The sequence below is a fragment of the Chrysochloris asiatica genome, unplaced genomic scaffold (genome assembly GCF_000296735.1).
Source record: "Chrysochloris asiatica unplaced genomic scaffold, ChrAsi1.0 scaffold00011, whole genome shotgun sequence".
In the NCBI taxonomy this organism is placed as follows: domain Eukaryota; kingdom Metazoa; phylum Chordata; class Mammalia; order Afrosoricida; family Chrysochloridae; genus Chrysochloris; species Chrysochloris asiatica.
In genome coordinates, this window is record NW_006408529.1 from 3,519,356 (window position 1) to 3,538,970 (window position 19,615).

Sequence of the window (19,615 nt, forward strand, 5' to 3'; positions counted from 1 at the left end):
TTTGCTTTTTTCCCTTGATGATTCCAGGGATCTCTGCTCGTAGACTCCAAAATTAGCCACTCCCCTCTTTTTGTTACAAAGCATTTACATTTACCTTTCCAACACTCACTGTCAGACCTGATAGCAATCATTCCTTATTGAACCACAGGAGTCCTATCTCCCGCAACTTTCACCAACCCCATCTAGACAGGTTGGAAACAACTCAGTGGAGATTCTACCTTTCCCCTTACCCTCTTGAACTAAGTTTCCTGTTGAAAGCTTGTAAGCCAGTCACTTCTTGCCTTTGTAGTCCCCCCATTTTGGGTAGCCAATGTCTAAGTTCCCCACCCTTGTCGACTCTGTGTACCAAGGGAGTGGGAATGATCCTCACTGTAGAGATTTGTCCCACTCCTTAGTCATACTGCATCCACAAGCATAGGTCAAGTTCATCCAATTGTAGTGAGCTACTCATCCACCCCCCCCACCCCCCGTTTTTTCTTCCTTTAGTTGTGTTCTGATGATCTAGCCATTGATACCAGGTCAAATGGGTACTATCTGGAAGTGTGGGTGTTCTTGTGCATCACCCTTCACTTCATATCAGTTGGACGCTTCATACTCTGCTCTAGTCCTCTGGGTCCAAGTCTCTGCCCCTGGGACCAGGAGTCCCCAGGTCTCATCATACTGATGCTTTACCAGAAGACCATTTTAAAGTGTTGAAGAGCAAAGATGTCAGCTTGAGGACTAAGGTGTGCCTGAACCAAGCCATGGTATTTTTAATAACTCATATGTATGTGAAAGTTGGACAGTGATCATAGAAAAATTGATGTGTTTGAGTTATGGTGTTGGAGGAGAATATTGAAAGTACCATGGCCTGCCAAAAGAACAAACCAATCTATGTTGGAAGAAGTGCAGCATAGTGCTCTTTGGAGGCCAGGATGTCCAAACTTAGTCCCTCAGACTTCAGACATATTGTCAGGAGAGACCAGTACCTGGAGGAGGATATCATGTTTGGTAAGGTAGAGGGTCAGAGAAAAAGAGAAAGGCCTCCAGCGAGATGGATTGTCAAAATGGTAGCATCAATGGGCTTAAATGTGGAAACAGTTGTGAGGTTGGCCCATGACCAGGCAGTGTATCATTCTGTTGTGCATAGGGTTGCTATGAGTCAGTACTGACTTGATGGCACCTAAGAATAACAACTGTAATTATTTACTAATTACTCTAATTGAAGCATATACAAAGTGTCTAATCTTTGTGAGAGCTTTGTTTAATTTCTTGATCTCAATTACTTGCTCAGAATTTTTATGAACATTGTTGTTATTGTTAAGTGCCATTGAGTCAATTATGACTCATAGTGACCCTGCATAGGGTTTCTGAGGAGCGATTGATGAGTTTGAACAAGAGATTGACCTTGTGGTTCAAATTGATCTTTCAGTTGAGCACTTATCCTACAGCACCACATGAGGAGTCTTTATGGACATTATCAAATGCTATTTAAGACAGAATAACAGGTTGGACTGAATTTCTTCTTTGTTGCACAATCTGTGTGATGGTTAATGCTGTATGTCAACTTAACTAGGCTAGGAATCTCAGTGGTTTAGTAGAAACCAGTCTGGTTTCTCTCTCATAATGTAACATAATATGTGTCACCTTTCATAATGTGATCTGATATGATGAACCCATCAGTTGAATGAAGAGTTTCCTTGGGGTTGTGGCCTGCCTCAAGTATATAAATGAATGGTCTTGCAAAACTCATTTTTCTTGACCCTGCACTTCATATTGCCCAAATTCAGTTCCTAGGATGTAAGCTTGCAGTAGTCTGTAACCTGCCACGAGACTTGAAAATTTTGGAGTTGCCAGCTAACACCTACACAATCTTGGAGTCAACAGAGGTCTTCAATTTGCCATCTGATCTATGGACTTGACACCTGCCAGTCCCCTAGTTCCTTGAAGTAAATCTCTCTCTCTTTCTTACCCTTCTGTCAGGTTGTCATACTTTGGTGACTTGTGTGTTTTCATAATACTGTATTTTAGGTACTGGTAAGGTCACCCATGATGTCACTTGAGTGGAGCTTTTGGACTAAGACAGAGTAGGAAGAAGGAGGGATGGGCCACTTCTTAATGCTTAGTCACTGAAAATCTTATCAATAACAGTAGAACATTGTCAGATATAGTGGCATAAGATGAACACTTATGAAGAGCAGAAGCAGCAAAAATGGGCTGAAACATAGTAGCAATTGTGAAGATGTTGTGAACTGTGCAGTATTTCGTTCTGTTGTACTCAGTGGCACCTAACAACAAGATTATTTGAAAATGTTATTGTTAGGTGTGTAACAGGATGAAACCTTGCCTAGTTCTGCGCTATCTTTATAGTTGTTGATATGTTTGAGTTCATTGTTTTAGCTAACATATCAATCTTTTTCATTTTCATTGAGCCTCTGCTTTACCAAACATGCTTCCTTTTTGTGATTGGTCTTTTCTGATGATTTGTAAAAGTGAGACATAGTCTCCATCTCCTTGATTTTAAGGAGCATTCTGGTTGTGTTACTTCTAGGGTTGATTTGTTCATTCTTTTGACAGACCATGACATATTCAATATTGTTTATCAACACCGCAGTGTGAAAGCATCAATTCTTCTTATGTGAAAATTGTTGTTGTTATTGTTATTAAGTGTTGTTGAGTCAGTTCCAACTTATAGCGACCCTGTATGTGGGTTTCCATGGAGCAACTGGTGAGTTTGAACCACCAGCCGACTTTGTGGTTCAGTGCTTATGCTACAGCACCACACCAGGAACATACCTATACCTATGTTTAATATGGATGCGAAAGCTGGACAGTGAATAAGGAAGATCATAGAAGAATTGATGCCTTTGAGTTGTGGTGTTGGAGGAGAATACTGAAAGTGCCATGGACTGCCAAAAGAACCAATAGATCTGTTTTGGAAGAAGTGCAGCCAGAGTGCTCCTTGGAGGCCAGGATGGCTAAGCTTCATCTCTCATACTTTGGACATATTGTCCGGAGGAAACAGTTGTTGGAGAAAGGATGTCATGCTGGGTAGGGTGGAGGGTCAGAGAAAAAGAGGAAGACCCCCAACGAGATGGATCAGCCAGGTGGCATCATTGATGGACTCAAGTGTGGCAGCGGTAGTGAGGTTGGCCCAGGATCAGACATTGTTTCGTTCTGCTGTGCATGGGGTCGCTATGAGTCGGTTCCGACTCGATGGCACCTGACAACAACAACAACAACAATGTTTAATAATAAGAATTCTAACAATCTAAACAAACAATTTTTTTAGTACTGGAATTTAGAGTTTCATTGCTTTCTAAAATATTTCTGCTGCATCTTAACTTTTAAAAATAACTAAACTATATATGTCCTGATGTATATATGCGCACGCATCCTTATTTACCCAAGAACAAAGAACCTCCTAGCACTTCCTTGTCAGATGAAAAAACACATTTAAATTTAAAATTTCCTGGGGCTCTTGAGTCCCTTTTATTTGAATACCTCCATCAAACAAAGGGTTTTGAACTATCATGGTGAACTAATGAAGAATGACCTGAAAATTATTTCAATGGAATTTTTTCTTTTTATTATTCCTGTTTTTTTCTCCCTTAAATTAATGCTGTGAACAAAGGCTACATTCTCAAAAGCATTTTTGTGATTTGAAATTATTGCGATTACTGTCCTTAGATTTTTTTTTTTCCTCCCAAGGGAGTAGCAGAACCAATGACCTTTGCACATTTTGAGCATCTAATCAGCTATAATATGCTAATAAACTTTAATATGGTGCAGTCTTGTGTTGATAAGAACAAACCGTGTTGTAAATGTCAAAATAATTCAAATTTTAATATATCCCCTGCAGTGATACATTAATAAGGGCCAGAAGAGCAAGTGCTGTACGTAGTTATTTTGTAATGGACAAGGGTCTTTTCTCTATTTGATTTGGAAATCAAAAAATCCAGAGAGATAGTAAGTAGTCAGCTTTTCAATTTCAGAGAATGGCACTTTTTGTCTTCAAGCAAAACAAAAATAAACCTTGTTTATTAATCTATCATGATGATGGTGATGATATGACAGATTTTATTTTTACTTACAATTGTAAAATATGAATAAATGTACACTCATCACTGCCTTACAGTTATATAATGTAGTGGTAAAAGAGACCTTTGGCCTCATAGAGCCCAGAGTCTTTAAATGACTGTGGATGATGGTATTCAGATCCAGAACCCATTTTTTTTTTTAATCCAAGCCCAATTAAAAAAAAAAAAGTTGGTTTTCCATTATAAATCACAAATTAAACCCACTCATAGTATCCATATATATATTATGTTTAGAATACAGTGATTTGAGGAAAGGAGAATAATTGTTAGATTTTATTTTCCCTTTACACTAAAAATAAGATTTTGAGAAAATAAGGAAAATATATAATGACTAATCATGTTAGGTTTTCATTCAACAAGAGATATCTAGGTATAGTTGGTATAACACTTATTAGCTATATTCAGGCTGATTACCTTTTATTTTCATGTATTTGAACACAGGTTACCTTTTTTATGTTAGTGCTTTTTAACACAAGTTGCCTTTTAATTTCATTCTTTTTTAAGACCTGACTTCAACAAGGTAATTGATCAATCAAGGTGCAGCATTAAATAAAATGCACCTTTGTTGACAAACACTCCAGTATGTTACCACAAAATTGAACAAATATGTAATTGATATTGCCACTAGGAGGCAGCACAACCCAGCAATTCAATCTGTTTTCATTCTTTATAATTTGATTTTTAATAAGCTGGACCAATGGAAATGTACACAGGAAAAGTATAATATTGAAAGGTTGATATATTCCAAAATACACCATCTCACTAATCTCTCATCATATTGGCTTAAATTGCAATGACAGATGTTTAACTGCAATGACAAGTCAAGAATCAAATGACAGGGATTCAAATAGGGAAGACAATCCTTTTGATGACAACAGTGACATCCAGGTTAAAGTAACATATGTTCTTCTATGTATCTTCACTTTAACTTTAGTCATGCAGCTACTTCTTGAAATGAATCTATTTTTGGGTGGCAGTGTGATTGTTGTTCTGTGCCATCAAGGCAGTTCTGACTCATAGTGACCCTGTATAGGGCTTACAAGAGCAGATGGTTGGTTTGAACTATCTACCTTGCAGTTACCAGTCTGGTATTTATCCTCCAATACCACAACAGGACTAAGCATTAAAATTACGAACATATTATTAACAACAAAAAAATAAAATGTTGCCATTCATCTGTGGCACAGTAAAACTATTTTCCATAGGATTTTTCAGTGGCTGATATTTCAAAAATAGATAACCATGTCTTTCTTCTAAGGTGTCTCTGGGAGAACATGAGCTTACAATCTTCTGAAAACAGGCTGAGTTTGTTAACCATTTGAACACTCAGGAACTATTGTTGTCATTAGGTGCCATTGAGTTGGCTGCTAATCATAGTGACCCTATGCACAGAAGAACAAAACATTGCTTAGTCCTATACCATCCTCAGAGTCCTGGTGTGGCGCTGTAGGTTAATGCGCCATACTGAAAAGTTTGAACTGCAAAGTTGACGGTTCAAGCTGACCAGCTACCCATCAGAAACCTTACACAGGATCACGATGGTTTAGGATCGACTCGATGGCACTTAACAACAACAACATACTATCCATACAATTGTTGTTACATTCACAAATTTTTAGCATTGAGCCTGCTGTTACTGCCACTGTGTCAATCTATCACATTGAGGGTCTTCCTCTTTCCTTTGAACGTCCACTTTACCAATCTATATGGCCTTTTTCGGGGACTGTTCCCTCCTCATAAAATCTCTAAAGTATGAGAGAGGATGCCTTTTCATCCTTGATTCTGAAGAGAATTCTGGTTTTACTTCTTTCAAGACTTCTTTCATTTTTCTGGCAGTTCATGGTATGTTCAATATTCTTCACCAACGCCATAATTCAAATGCATCAATACTTCTATAGTCTTCTTTTCACATGCATATGAGGTGACTGAAAATACCATGGCTTGGGTATTTTCATCGTAGGCCTCAAAGTGACATCTTTCCTCTTGAACCCTTGTGCTCTTTCATGCGTGTTTAATGTGGATACAAGCAAAATAAAGTCTTTAACAATTCAATCTTTTCTCTGTTTATCATGATATTATTTATTGGTCTAGTTGTGAAGATATTTATTTTCTTTACATGGAGATGAAATCCATACTGAAGGCTGTAGTCTTTGATCTTCATTAGTTTTAAGTTCTCTTCAATTTCATATTTTAAACCCTTTTCAATTCAAGCAAGCAAGGTTGTATCATCTGTTTATCTTAGCTTGTTAACGAGTCTTTCTCCAATCCTGATGCCACATTCTTCATATAATCCATCTTCTCAGATTACTTTCTCTGAGCATATAGATGGAATAAATATGATGAAAGGATACAACCCTGGCAACATAATTCCTGATTTTAAGCCATTTGGTATCCCCTTTTTGTTTATGTACAGGTTCATTCTGAGCACAATGAAGTGTTTTTGAAAATAGAATTTATACATTCTTACAATAGAATTTATAGTTTGTTATGATCCACACAGCCTTTGCAAGGTCAATAAAATACAGGTAAACATCTTTCTGATTCTTTCTTCTTTCAGCAATGATATCCTTAGTTACATATCCTTTTCTGAATCTGGCTTGAATTTCTGACAGTTCCCTGTTGATGTACTGTTGCAACCATCTTTAAATTATCTTCAGCAGAATTTTACTTGCATGTGATATTAATGATTTCATTAGATGATTTATGTATTCTATTGGGTCACTTTTATTAGGAATGGGCATAAGTATGGCTCTCTTCCAACTGGTTGGCTAGGTATTTATCTTGCAAATTTCTTGGCATAAATAAATGAGCACTTCCGGTGCTGCATCAGTTGGTTGAAATATTTCAATTTGCATTCCATCAATTCCGGGAGCCTTGTTTCTCACCAATGCAGTTAGTACAGATTGTACTTCTTCCTTCAGTACTATTGGTTCTTGATCATACATTACCTTTTAAAATGGCTGAATTTTAACCCATTCTCTTTGGTAAGGAGCTCTGGTAGCGTAGTGGTTACGAATCGGGCTGCGAACCTTAAGGTCAGCCGTTCGAAACTACCAGCTGCACCGCGGGAGAAAGATGAGGCTTTCTACTCCCGTAAAGATTTACACCCTCGGAAACCCTATACAGGGTCGCTATGGGTCGGAACCGACTCGATGGCACATAACAACAACAACAACAACTCTTTGGTACAGTGACTCTAGGTATTGCTTCCATCTTCTTTTGATGCTTTCTGTATCATTTGTTGTTTAACCCATGTTGTTGTTGTTGCTGTTTTTATGTGCTATTGAGTTGGTTCTGACTCATAGCCACCCTATATGGGGTTTCCGAGGAGTGATTGGTGAGCTTGAACTGCCGACTTTGTGATTCACTGCATTTATCTGCAGTGTCACATGGGGACTTCCCGTTTAGCCCATAGAATTCTTCAGTATTGCAATCTGAGTCTTGAATTTTTCTCTAGTTGTTTTAGCTTGAGAAATCCTGAGCATGTTCTTCCCTTTTCATTTTCTAACTCTAGGTCTTAGTATATTTCTTTGTAATATTTGACTTTGTCATCTCGAACTGCCCTTTGAAATTTTTGGTTCAGCTCTTTTGCCTCCTTATTCCTTCCAGTCGCTTTAGCTTCTTTACACCCAAGAACTGGTTTCAGAGTCTCTTCTTACATCTGCTTTGGTGTTTTCTTTCTTTCCTCTCTTTTTAATGACCTTTTGCTTTCTTTCTATGTGATATTCTTGTTGTCATCTCACAACTCTTGTGGTCTTCAGTCATTAATGTCTAATGTATCAAATCTGTGCTTGAGATGGTCTCTAAATTCAGGTGAGATATGGTCAAGGTCATATTTTGGCTCATCTGGAGTTTTAACACATTGTTCTGAGCCTTAGCCTGAACTTGAATGTGAGCAATTCATAGTCTGTTTCACAGTCAATCTGTTGCCTTGTTTGGCTGATGATACTGAGCTTTGCCATTATATCTTCCCTCAGATAAAATCAACTTGATTCCTTTGTGTTCCATCTGATGAAGTCTCTGTAGAGTTACTTATCTATTTTTTTGCAGATGAAAAAGGTGCTTGCAATAAATAAGTCATTGGTATTACAAAATTCAATCATGTGATCTCCAGCATCATTTCTGTCAAGTCTTATTTTCCAACTACTAATTCTCTGCTTCCATCTTTTGTATTCCAATCAACAGTAATTATCAATACATCTTTTTCACATTTTTGATCAATTTCAGACTAAAGAAGTTGAATTTCATCATCACTGGCTTTAGTGGCTGGAGTGTAAATTTGAATGATAATTGTATTAACTTCCTTGTAGGATTATGGACATTATGCTATTAGAAATAGCAATGTACTTCAAGCTAGATCTTCAAATACTCTTTTTGACATTATTGAGACATCTTTCCTCTTCAATTCAACATTCTCAGCCTAGTAAACCAAATGATTGTCTCATTCAAAATGGCCAATATCAGTCCATTTCAACTCATTAATGCCTATGATAGTGATCTTTATGCATTTCATTAACTTCCAAATTTCCTAGATTCATACTTCGCATATTTTTGGATGTATACATTTGTTTTTTCTCATTCTAGTTATTCCACATCAGTAAAGGAAGGTCTCGAAAGCTTTGCTCCATTAATATCATTATGGCCAACTTTGCTTGAGGAGGCAGGTCTTTCTCAGTCATATTTTGTGTTCCTTCCAACCTGAGGGGATGTTCTTCTGGCATTCTATAATTGTTCTTATTATTGTTAAGTACTCTCAATTTGGTTCTGACTCACAGAGACCCTGATAGAGTTTCCAAGGAGTGGTTCGAAGATTTGAAACTCTGAACAGGAGCTTCAAACTGACCTTGTGGTCCCGCGCATTATCCTGCAGTGCCACTAAATATTCTACTGCTATTCGTAATATTTTCAGTGGCTAACCAGTCAGAGGTCTTCTGTCTCTCCTTCATCTTAGTTTATCTTAGTCTGGAAGCTCTCCTGAAACTTGCCATCATGCTGGAGTTTGAAGTATCAGTATTTTGACTTCTAGCATCACAGCAATACACAAGTTACCACAGTATGAAGATATCATTAATTAAGCATTAGAAAATTTGTCTTTTCCATAAACTTAGATCTTGGCCACTTGGCATAAACCTAACCTGACTGGCCACAATTTTTTAATAGGTGGAATGGGGGAGATGAGGTTAAATAAAATTCCTCTTTATGATATCCTTGTTGTAGTTGTTGTTATGTGCCGTGGAGTCGGTTCCGACTCATAGCGACCCTGTACAGGGTTTCTGAGGCTGTAAATCTTTATGGGACAAGAAAGCCTCATCTTTCTCCCGTGGAACAACTGGTAGTTTCGAACTGCTGACCTTGAGGTTCGCAGCCTAATTTGTAACCATTCTACCAGAGTTTACTGAGGTAATATACTATGCTTCTGTGACACAATGGGTAGGTAAAAAGATGACAGTTCCTAAAACAGGGAGACTGGCAGGAAATCTCCATGTTTTCATGTAGACTAGCTCCAGTATCAGGAGTGTAATGGCTGCTTCAAATTCATCAGTTTACAAATATGGCACAGAATTTCGGAAACTTGGAAGGACCCATCTGAAATAAAAATTCAGTCCTTGCACCTCACAGTAGGTTTTAACATCTCTAGTATATACTTCATATCTGTAGATTTTGAGGCACTTTGATGGAAGCTTATTTCTGATATTTAGAAACCTGGCAGGCTGCCTCTTAGAGATTTGTAGCTGTTCTGATTGACAACTGGTTTCAGATGTTTTCATTGCTTTGGTTGGGTGTGAGTGTATATCAAAATGAATTGCTGAGTGCTATGCAGTAAAAGAAAAATAGGGGTTTTTCTATTTGTGTGATCTCTAAAGATCTTAAAGGAATAATTTGTAAAACAAATTAGTTAAATATCATTTATAAATAACATCCTAAGTGAAGGTTTCTTTTTACATAAAGAGAGATTGGAAACTAAAATGAAAGTCTTTTCAATGGAATGTGTGCTAATTTTGAGGCAAGTAAACTGCTATTGAATGTATTTCCTTTATTGTCATTAAAAAACTGTCTTATTCAAATCAGAGATGTCTTCTTTGTTAATATTGTTCACATAAAAGAAAGTTATTTGTGTTTCAAATCAACCCCCTTTTGTTCATTTGCATGGAGCTTTATACACATTATTCAGGAAGAAGTTTATTTATTATTAGTAGTTGTATTAAGAAAAACAGACACAGGAACATTAAAAATTTGGACCAACTATTTGGGAACATTATGTTTGCCAACTTTCTGTACTGCTTTCAAGCTTAATTTTCATTTTGGACTTATAATTTTCTTATTTTTAAGATAAAGAATATATGAAAAGTTGGAGGAACAAAAGCAAATGCTTTTCTCTTTCCATTAGGATGCTTGGATTCCATTAAGGAAAGGCATTTTCTGTTGAGGAATGGAAACATATTCTTGTGCTAGCTAAAATTCATGTGTTTTCTCTCTGTTATTATTATTTTTTTGAGGGGGGGGATCCTATAATATCAATGTTATTAATGTTAATTCTTATATCATGTTCCAAATGTGTAAAAACAGAAGTGATTATAAAGTGGATTGTGTTGTGTCTTTATGATTTTGAAAGCTGTAAAACACTTATTTTTGTTACGGACAGTAAGAGCCCCCTTTACATCAAATCCTATAGCTTCTTGGCCAATTTTCCCAAAACTAGGTTTTTCCTAACTAACTAGTTAATCAGGTCATGACTAGCAGAGAACTATATTGGACCTCTGCTATAATAGTACCAAGCTATAGCTTTTGAAATTATCTGGTGGTTGTACAAGAGTGAACACTTTGCTCCTAACCTCACCCCAGGGAAGAAAGATATCTGCTTCTGTAAAGACTGTTGTTGTTAAGTGCCATCCTGTTGTTCAAACTCATAGGGATTCTTAAGGTTTCTAAAATGAGGATGTTGTTGTTAAATTCCATTGAGTCGATTCTGACCCATAGCAACCCTGTATAGGGTTTCCAAGGAGCAGCTGGTGATCTTGCAGTTCAAAGGACTTTGCAGTCTGACGCATTAACCCACAGTGCCACACTAGGACTCCAACTGACCACACCAGGTTTCCTCTGTAAAGACTGTTGTTGTTAAGTGCCATTGAGTCAGTTTCTCCTCATAGCACCCCTGTGTAGTGTTTTAGAGGAGTGGCTGATGAGTCTGAACTGCTGACCTTGCCGTTCAAACTGATCTTGAAACCCTATCTGGCAATTCTAATGTCTTCTATATTGTCACTATGAACCAAAGTCTACTCAGTGGCAACAGGTGTTGTTTTGCTTTATTTTGGTACAAAAGATTAGAGATTCCAGGGGGGTGGGGGAAGACCTTAAGGTGTCATGTTAATCAGATATATGTTAAAAAGGCATTCATTCATGTTAGAAGCATGATTCGGTTTGCAATTGAAAGGAATGGAATGAGAAAGGTTTGCAATTGAATGTAATGAAAGCATATTTCTTCTTTTGTCATTTACGTAAGATTTCAAACATACACTATTTTCAGTGTTTGAAATATTTTTCAGTATCTCAGTCCAGCAAGATTTAGTAGAGAGGCATTTTCTTTAAAAGCTATATGATAAAATTTGTTGGTGGTGAGAAATGACATGCAGAAAATGGTATACTTACCTTAGGATGAAGATCATGTTTAGGGATTTAATCTGGAGATCCATAGCAAATGTGGGTAATGTGTGCAAAATTTAGAGTTTATTTTAATCCTGTTTCATGTTCAACAATTTTATTTTTTTTCAGTGCTGTGGTTTTTAAGACTGGATTTAGATTTCAGAAATTACAGCTGGTAAATTATATAACTGAAAAATAAATTAAATCCTTAGTGGTGTTATTGTGCATGTTTTATTTAATTTTCTTGTTGCAATGCTCCATTGACCATCACAGTGATTGTCCTTGGCCATAACTTGAAATCTTCCATCATAATTAAATAAACAAATTCTCCTTTATACATATCACAAAAACAAAGTCCCTTTCCAATGTGATTTCCTTTTGTTTCTGTCTTTTCTATTCACTTGCTGTTGCTTGCTTCCTGCTGTTGTATCTCTAGGCAGACTGTAGGCAGGTTTACTATCTGCTGCTAGGTCACAACTGCTGCTACAAAATTATGCTTCTGCCTCATTTCTGAATGAAGAATATTGCTATTTGTTGCTTTTACCACCTACTGAAAACCTGACAAAACAGGTCTCTATTTGAAATCCTTGTTTTGAATATCCTTTGAAGACACACATTTTCTAGAATTGTATTATACACACAGGGTTCTTTCTAAAGCAATTTTCTCTAGTAAGACCAAACCCAGATCCTCACACAAGTGTTTAAGAACTAATGAGAACTATATGTGCTTGCATACATCACATTGAGTCATACTCCACAAATATCAATTGTTTTAATATACATATAAATCCTTGCATGATTTCATTTTCAAAATTCCACTTTTCTTTTATTGATATGAAATTTGAACTCAGTGTTTCTACATTGCATTAAAAATATAAGGAAGAAGAAAAGGGATCCATGGTATAGGAAAAGTTTGTATTTGAAGGACATTTCTGAGCAGATCACCTGAGATAGCCAGATTCTTGCAAGGATAAACACGATTCACTCATTTTAAAAAAGCCCTTTCTTCTTTGACCAAAATCTTTGTAGTCTTAAGATTTCTAGGAAACAGCATTTACTAATAATGTTTAACATATTTTCTCATATCATACTTTGTAAGTATCAAGGATATAGCATTAAGGTTTAATGTGATAGAGTCATTTCTATAAGAATCTGATAAAATGGTTCAGGTACTTTGCATTCCAAAAATCCATTACAGGAATAGAGTTTACAGAATATCTATAAACACTGTCCAATAGAAATACAGTGTAAGAGTTAATCCTAATGGTCACAATTTTTAAAATAAAGTAAAAAGAAAGAGGTAAGATTAATTTTGATAACTTATTTTATCTAAGGCAATATAGCCAAAATATTATTTCAACATATACTAAGTACAAACTTATTAATGTGATATATTCCATTATTTTCTCTGGTAAGCCAGTGTATGTTTTATACTTACAGAACATCTGAATTGATGCTAGTGACAAATTAACTGGTCATTGACCACATGTAGCAGCTACCAGATTGGACAACACAGTTCTAGAAGAATGATAAATTATCATGCTCGTGTACTAATTGCCGTTGAGTCAATTTTGATTCATGTTGATCCTCTCTGTGCCAGAGTAGAATTGTGCACCATAAAGATTGCAATCCAATGGCCGTGAACTCCAAGAGGTAGAGCGTCAGTCTTGTCTTCTGAGGTATCTTTGGATGAATTTGGTTCTCCAGCTTTTCAGTTAGCAATTGAGTGCTTAACCATTTGTACCACCCAGTGACTCAAAGTAAAACATAGTTGGATGTCTCTAGGATGTGACACTGTGGGCTAATGCGCTGGACTGCAAGGTCAGTTTGAACTGCAAGGTTGGTGGTTCAAGCTCAGTAGGCATTCCTTGGAAACCCTATACAAGGTCACTGTGAATCAGAACTGACTCAGGAGCACTTAACAGCAACAACAACAGTATGTATTTGACTAAAGCTGGATGATATTTGGATGGACGAATTCTTTGTAGTCACTAACACTGCATTCTCTTGGAAAACTTAAAAATCCAACATGTAATCTTATTTAAATAGAAAGTTATTCCAATAAGGCAGAAATCTGGGTGTTGAAAAAAACTATAATTCTTTTTCTCCCTAATTAGGATGATGGCAATGATAGCTACTTGAATTATCCACTAATTGTTTACTTTCAACAATAGATTTTATACCTAAAATGAAGGGTAATAAAGGCTTGGAGTGACTGACTTACAATGTTTCAAGAGGGAGTTTAGTTTAAGAGTGTGTGGGTTAGAAAGAGTCCTCACTGAGTAGTTTTCATCTTATCTAGATGGGTCTGGTAAAAAGAGATGGGGATAAGATTCGTATAATTCAATAGTGAGTAATTCTTATCATGACAAATTGCAAGTGTCACAATTGTAAAGGTAGACGTTTTGTAACAAAAACGGGGGAGTAGTTAATCTTACAGTCCAGAAACAGAGGGCCCTAGGACCATCAAAGGAGAAGAGAACAAGCGAAATGTGGGATGCTACCCAGAGAAGCAGCGACACCAGAGATGGAGACAGAGATGAGGTCATGGAGAGCAGCTGAGGACTCTAGATTCATGGAAAGAAAGGGACTGAGAGCTGGCAACCAGGAGACAGACTTGCAGAATGTTCCCTTTGGTGGTTTAAATGATAATATATGCCTGGGTGCTTAAAAAATAAAAAAGAGCTAAAATTAATAGCGAGAAATACTGTTAACTGATGGTACATGGAGGGAGTTATAACCATTGCAATGAAACACAGTGTATGAATTGTTGAATGTAAAACGATGATCTGCCTTATAAACTTTCACTCAATTCACAATAAAAGCATAAAAAAAAAGACTTTATACAGTATTTATTCTTGATACTTTTTAGGTGGTTACACCCTTCAAGATCATGTCCAAGTACATCCTATAAAATTGAAATAACCTTCAAACAATTCAGTTATTTTCTTTTAGAATTTACTGTAATAGAAATTAAATTAATGATACACTTAAATCATTCGATGATTACTTTTTTTCAAAGTTAATTTGCAAAATAACATTTTTCAAAGTAAGGAGAGAGTACAAAGGGGTACAATATAGAATAAAAACCATTATTTCCTATGGAATGAAAAGTAGTAAGTTTAATAGTGAAAATCCCTAGGAAAAACACACAACTTAACATCTTATTCTTGCCAAGTAGCATGACCTCTTTTAAAGCTCTCATCTCATTTCCAAAAGGAAATAGAAAATCAATAACAACATCAACAAGTAAAGTAAGCCAGGTTCTTCAAAGAGGAAATAGAAAATCAATAGAACACCCACCAAAGTAAGTTCTATGGTAATATTTGTAAAGGAGATTAATATATGTTAGAAAGAGAAAGTGTATATATCTAACATATTTGGAATTATTTAATATAAACTATTATAGAAAGCTTAATCCCTCTGAGTTTATGTTATGATGTTTTCCATGGTTTATGTTAGAAGCAAAGAAAGGCTAGTATTAGCATTAATACATCATTATATTATTAGTTATTGTATCCATGATTATAATTTAGGTTTTAGTCCTATCTACAGATCCTTCTTATTCCATGTTTTGCAGAGATTGTGTTTTGATGCAAAACTAAGTACAAGATAGTGAAACCTGAAGATTTCTTATTTATTTTTACTCATCTTTCTAATCATTTGGAACCATTCTATACAATGGTTACATTTGGATTTTTCTTTTGTGTTTAGTTATAATATAAATTTTACTACATTTTACCTACATACTTAGAAGACATAAAGGAAATAGAAGATTTTCTTTCCTAGAATATTTCATATAGTTATTGAACAAGGTTTACATATGAATGCAAATCTAATTGCTTTTAAATAGCTTCAAATCTATGTAATTTATAGTGTATTTGATATGACTTCTAGATATTTTAAAAGGTGATTTTAGCCTTTTAAAATGTATTCAGAATTTATTGCATTCTAAATTGAATGTAGATAATACTATAGTTGCTTTGATATTATTGTTGTTGTTACTAAGTGCTATGGAGTGGGTACCACCTTAGTGACCCTCTCTAGGGTTTCCGAGGAGAAACTGGGTTTGAACTTCCAGCCTGTGGTTAGCAGTCCAGTGCTTATCCTACAGTGCCACATCAGGACTCCTTGATACTATAGTATGTACAACAAAATCAATTTATCCTGAAAAGATATTTTTAATAAAGAATTTTTTAATATTAAGATTGTAGAACCATTAAATGAATGTTTTGTTTTAAGATATTAAAAATATTTAATGAGATTGTTGTTGTTAAATGTCTTCGAGTACATTCCAATTCATAGTGACCCTCTATACAGTTTCCAAGGAGCAGCTGTTGGGTTGGAATTGCCAACCTTGTGGTTCACAGTCAAGTGTTGATACTACAGCACCACACCAGTAATCCAGGAAGATTATGTTGTTGTTGTTGTTAAGTGCCATCAAATTGATTCCAACCTATAGCAACCCTGAGGATCAGCTGGTGAGCTTGAACCACTGACCTGAGGTTCAAAGCAACTTTGCATTCCAACGCATTAACCCACAGTGCCACACCTATTACCTTTAAAAGAAATGTTATTTTTTTCTATACATTTTATTTTCGAGCAACTCTATATTTACAGTATACATTTGACAGTGTATAACTAGGACAGTGAACTCCTGTGTGCCTCATACTCAGTTTCTATCTTATCAATATCTTTCATGAATGTGGTATATTTGTTACAATTAATGAATTATATAATATTCTTTTAAAAAGATGACACCTGATTCATGTTTACTTAGTGTTTATTTGAGGTCCTTTTTCTGTTTTAAGGTCCATCACTACACCAAAAAACCCACTGCCATCCAGTTGATTCCAACTCCCAGTGACCTTGTAGGATAGGGTAGAAGTGTTCCTTAATGTTTCCAAGACTGTCAATCTTTCCAGGAGCAGCCTGCCTTATCTTTCTCCTGTGGAGAAGCTGATGGCTTTGAACCACTGTTCTCATGATTAGCAGCCCAACATTTAACCCACTGTGTCATCAGTGCTCCTTAGGATCCCATTCAGGAAACTACATTCATTTAATTGTTAAATCTCCTTAAATTTCTCTTGGTGATGACAATTTCTCAGACATTTCTTATGCTTGATGACCTTGACAGTTTTGAGAAATACAGGCAAAGTATTTTTTATAATGCCACTCTATTGCAATTTCATATGCTCTTCTCATCTTTAGACTAAGAATTAGGAGCCCTGGGGACGCAGTGATTGAGTGCTTGGCTGCTAACTGAAAGGTCAGCAGTTAGAACGAACTAGAATCCACCAAGGGAGGAAGATGTATCACTCTGCTTCCATAAAAATTACCAAAATCAAAAACCAAGTCCACTGCTGTTGAGTTGATTCTGACTCAGAGATACCACATAGGACAGAGTGTAACTGCTTCATAGGATTTACAAGAAGCAAACCACCATATCTTTCTTTCACAGAGTGGCTGGTGGGTTCGCCCTGCCAACCTTTTTGGTTGGCAACTGAATGCTTTAGTTACTGAGCCACAAGGCTCCTTTTATGTAGATTCCAGAATTGGAAATCCTCTGGAACATTTCTACTAAGTTCTCTAGTGTCACACTGAGTCAGAATTGACTTGAAGGCATAGAGCAACAAAAAAAGATTATGTATTTTGGGGAGGAAAACCACAGGGGCAAAGTTCTATTTTTAGCATATCATATCAGGATTATATACTATCAACATGATTATTCTTTATTGATTTTGAGTGCTCTCCAACTGTGAAGTATCTGCTATTCATACTACCTATCATCTTTGGGAAGAAGTGACTATGTACGGTCTACATACACTTAAGGAGTAGGGAATTATGCTCCACCTCTTTATGTGTGTGTGTGTTGTGCTAAGTTCTGTCAAGTCAATTCTGATTCATAGCAATCCTCTATAGGGTTTTCTAGAAGTGGCTGGCGAGTTTGAACCACTGACCTACTGGTTCAAATAGCCTTGCAGTCCAGCACGTTAACCCACAGCGCCACACCAGGACTCCTCCTCTTTATGGACTATTTGAAATTCTGCCGGGGAGATTTATCACTTATTTTCACATTTACTTACTCAATCATTGTTTTATAACGGTATGAATTCATGCATATTGATTTTATGGTTTGGGTGATAATGTAACACTAAACTATTTATTTTGTTGTTCAAGTTGTTCCAACTTTGATTATTGGGAACTCTTTTAGTGGCTCCTGTGTCCTTTTGACATAACCATTTCTTAAAAAAAAAAAAAAAAAAATTAACACAACTTTATTTTTTGGCAGTATAAGATGTTCTAGGCGTTTCTTCTGTATATTTGTATATTTTGCTTTCTCAGAATCAATCACTTCTCCAGGGAGATATGGTTGCTTGTATTAGACAGTAGTATTTAGAGACCAATATCTGGGTGCTTAGTATGTTCATTGCTTTATGATTCCTGTTTTTCTGTGGTATTCAAAAAGTTCTTGGAAAATGAATATTATAAAAAATACATGGATTTCGATACTTTTTCACCAAAATAAATTCATACTAATTTGTTAAAATGCATTTGAACAGCATCTAGTTTAAGGCTCTAAGAAAGATAAGACATCAGTTTGAAAAGTTCCTATTATAGCAACATGAATTCTTCTAAATTTGAAGCAAGAAAACACTTATGGTGAAGTCTGCATGGAAAAATGGTGAAATTATTGAGGCGCTATTTAAGTTTATGGGGACCCTGTCCCAAGGAAATCAGCAGTTTATAAGCAGATCACTTGTTTTAAGAAGGGATGAGACAGTGTTGAAGATGAAGCCTGCAGCAGCAGACCCCTCATGTCTTAGTTATCTAGTCCTGCTATAATAGAAATACCTAAAGTTGACTATTTTAACAAGCAGAAGTTTGCTATTTCACAGTTTAGGAAACTAGTCAAAATTCATAGTGCCAGTTTTAGGGGATGATTTTCTCTCTGTAGACACTAATGAAAGGCCCTTGTCTCCTTTCAGCATTTGTAGGTCCAGCTCTTTGGAGGTCATATCATATCCTGGATGTAGAAGCTTCACAGTATAGGGATCCAATGTCCAAAGGATCCACTCCCAATCCTTTTTTATTGGTAGTAGTAGGTTCCTTAGATTTCTGCCTATTTTTATCTCCTTTTTTTCTGCTCTAAGTTAAAAGTATTACAGGTAACACCCCTGCAAGGGAAATACCACTTACATCAGATCAGGATTTGCATCCCACCATTTAGCCTCTTACTGGTTTGTCACATCAGATCACATCATGGGGGATTATCATATAACTGCCACATTACCTCATTACGTAGCTGACAAACCAGTGGGAATCTTAGCCCAGATAAACTGACATTTATTTTATTAGAAGCTGTCAACACTGTGCCAAGCTATCTTGTTGGTGGTCAACCTCTTTTTCACAGACCCTTTAGTTTACAAGGATGGTGTCCTTTTACAGGGACTGGTCCCTTCTCATATAATGTTTGAAGTATGAAAGATGAAGTCTGGCCCTCCTGGCTTTCAAGAAACATTTTGGGTGTGCTCTTTCCAACACAGATCAGTTTGTTCTTTCGGCATTCCATGGTACTTCTAATAGTCTCTTTCAACACCATAACTAAATGCATCAATTCTTTCATGCTCTTCCTTATACATTGTCCCACTTTCACATGCATATGAGGCTATTGAAAATACATTAACTTAGCCCTCAAAGTGACATCTTTCATTTTGAACACTTTAGAGAGGATGTGAAAGCTAGACAGTGAATAAGGAAGATCGTAGAAGAATTGATGCCTTTGAGTTGTGGTGTTGGAGGAGAATACTAAAGGTGCCATGGACTGCCAAAAGAACCAACAGATCTGTTTTGGAAGAGGTGCAGCCAGAGTGCTCCTTGGAGGCCAGGATGGC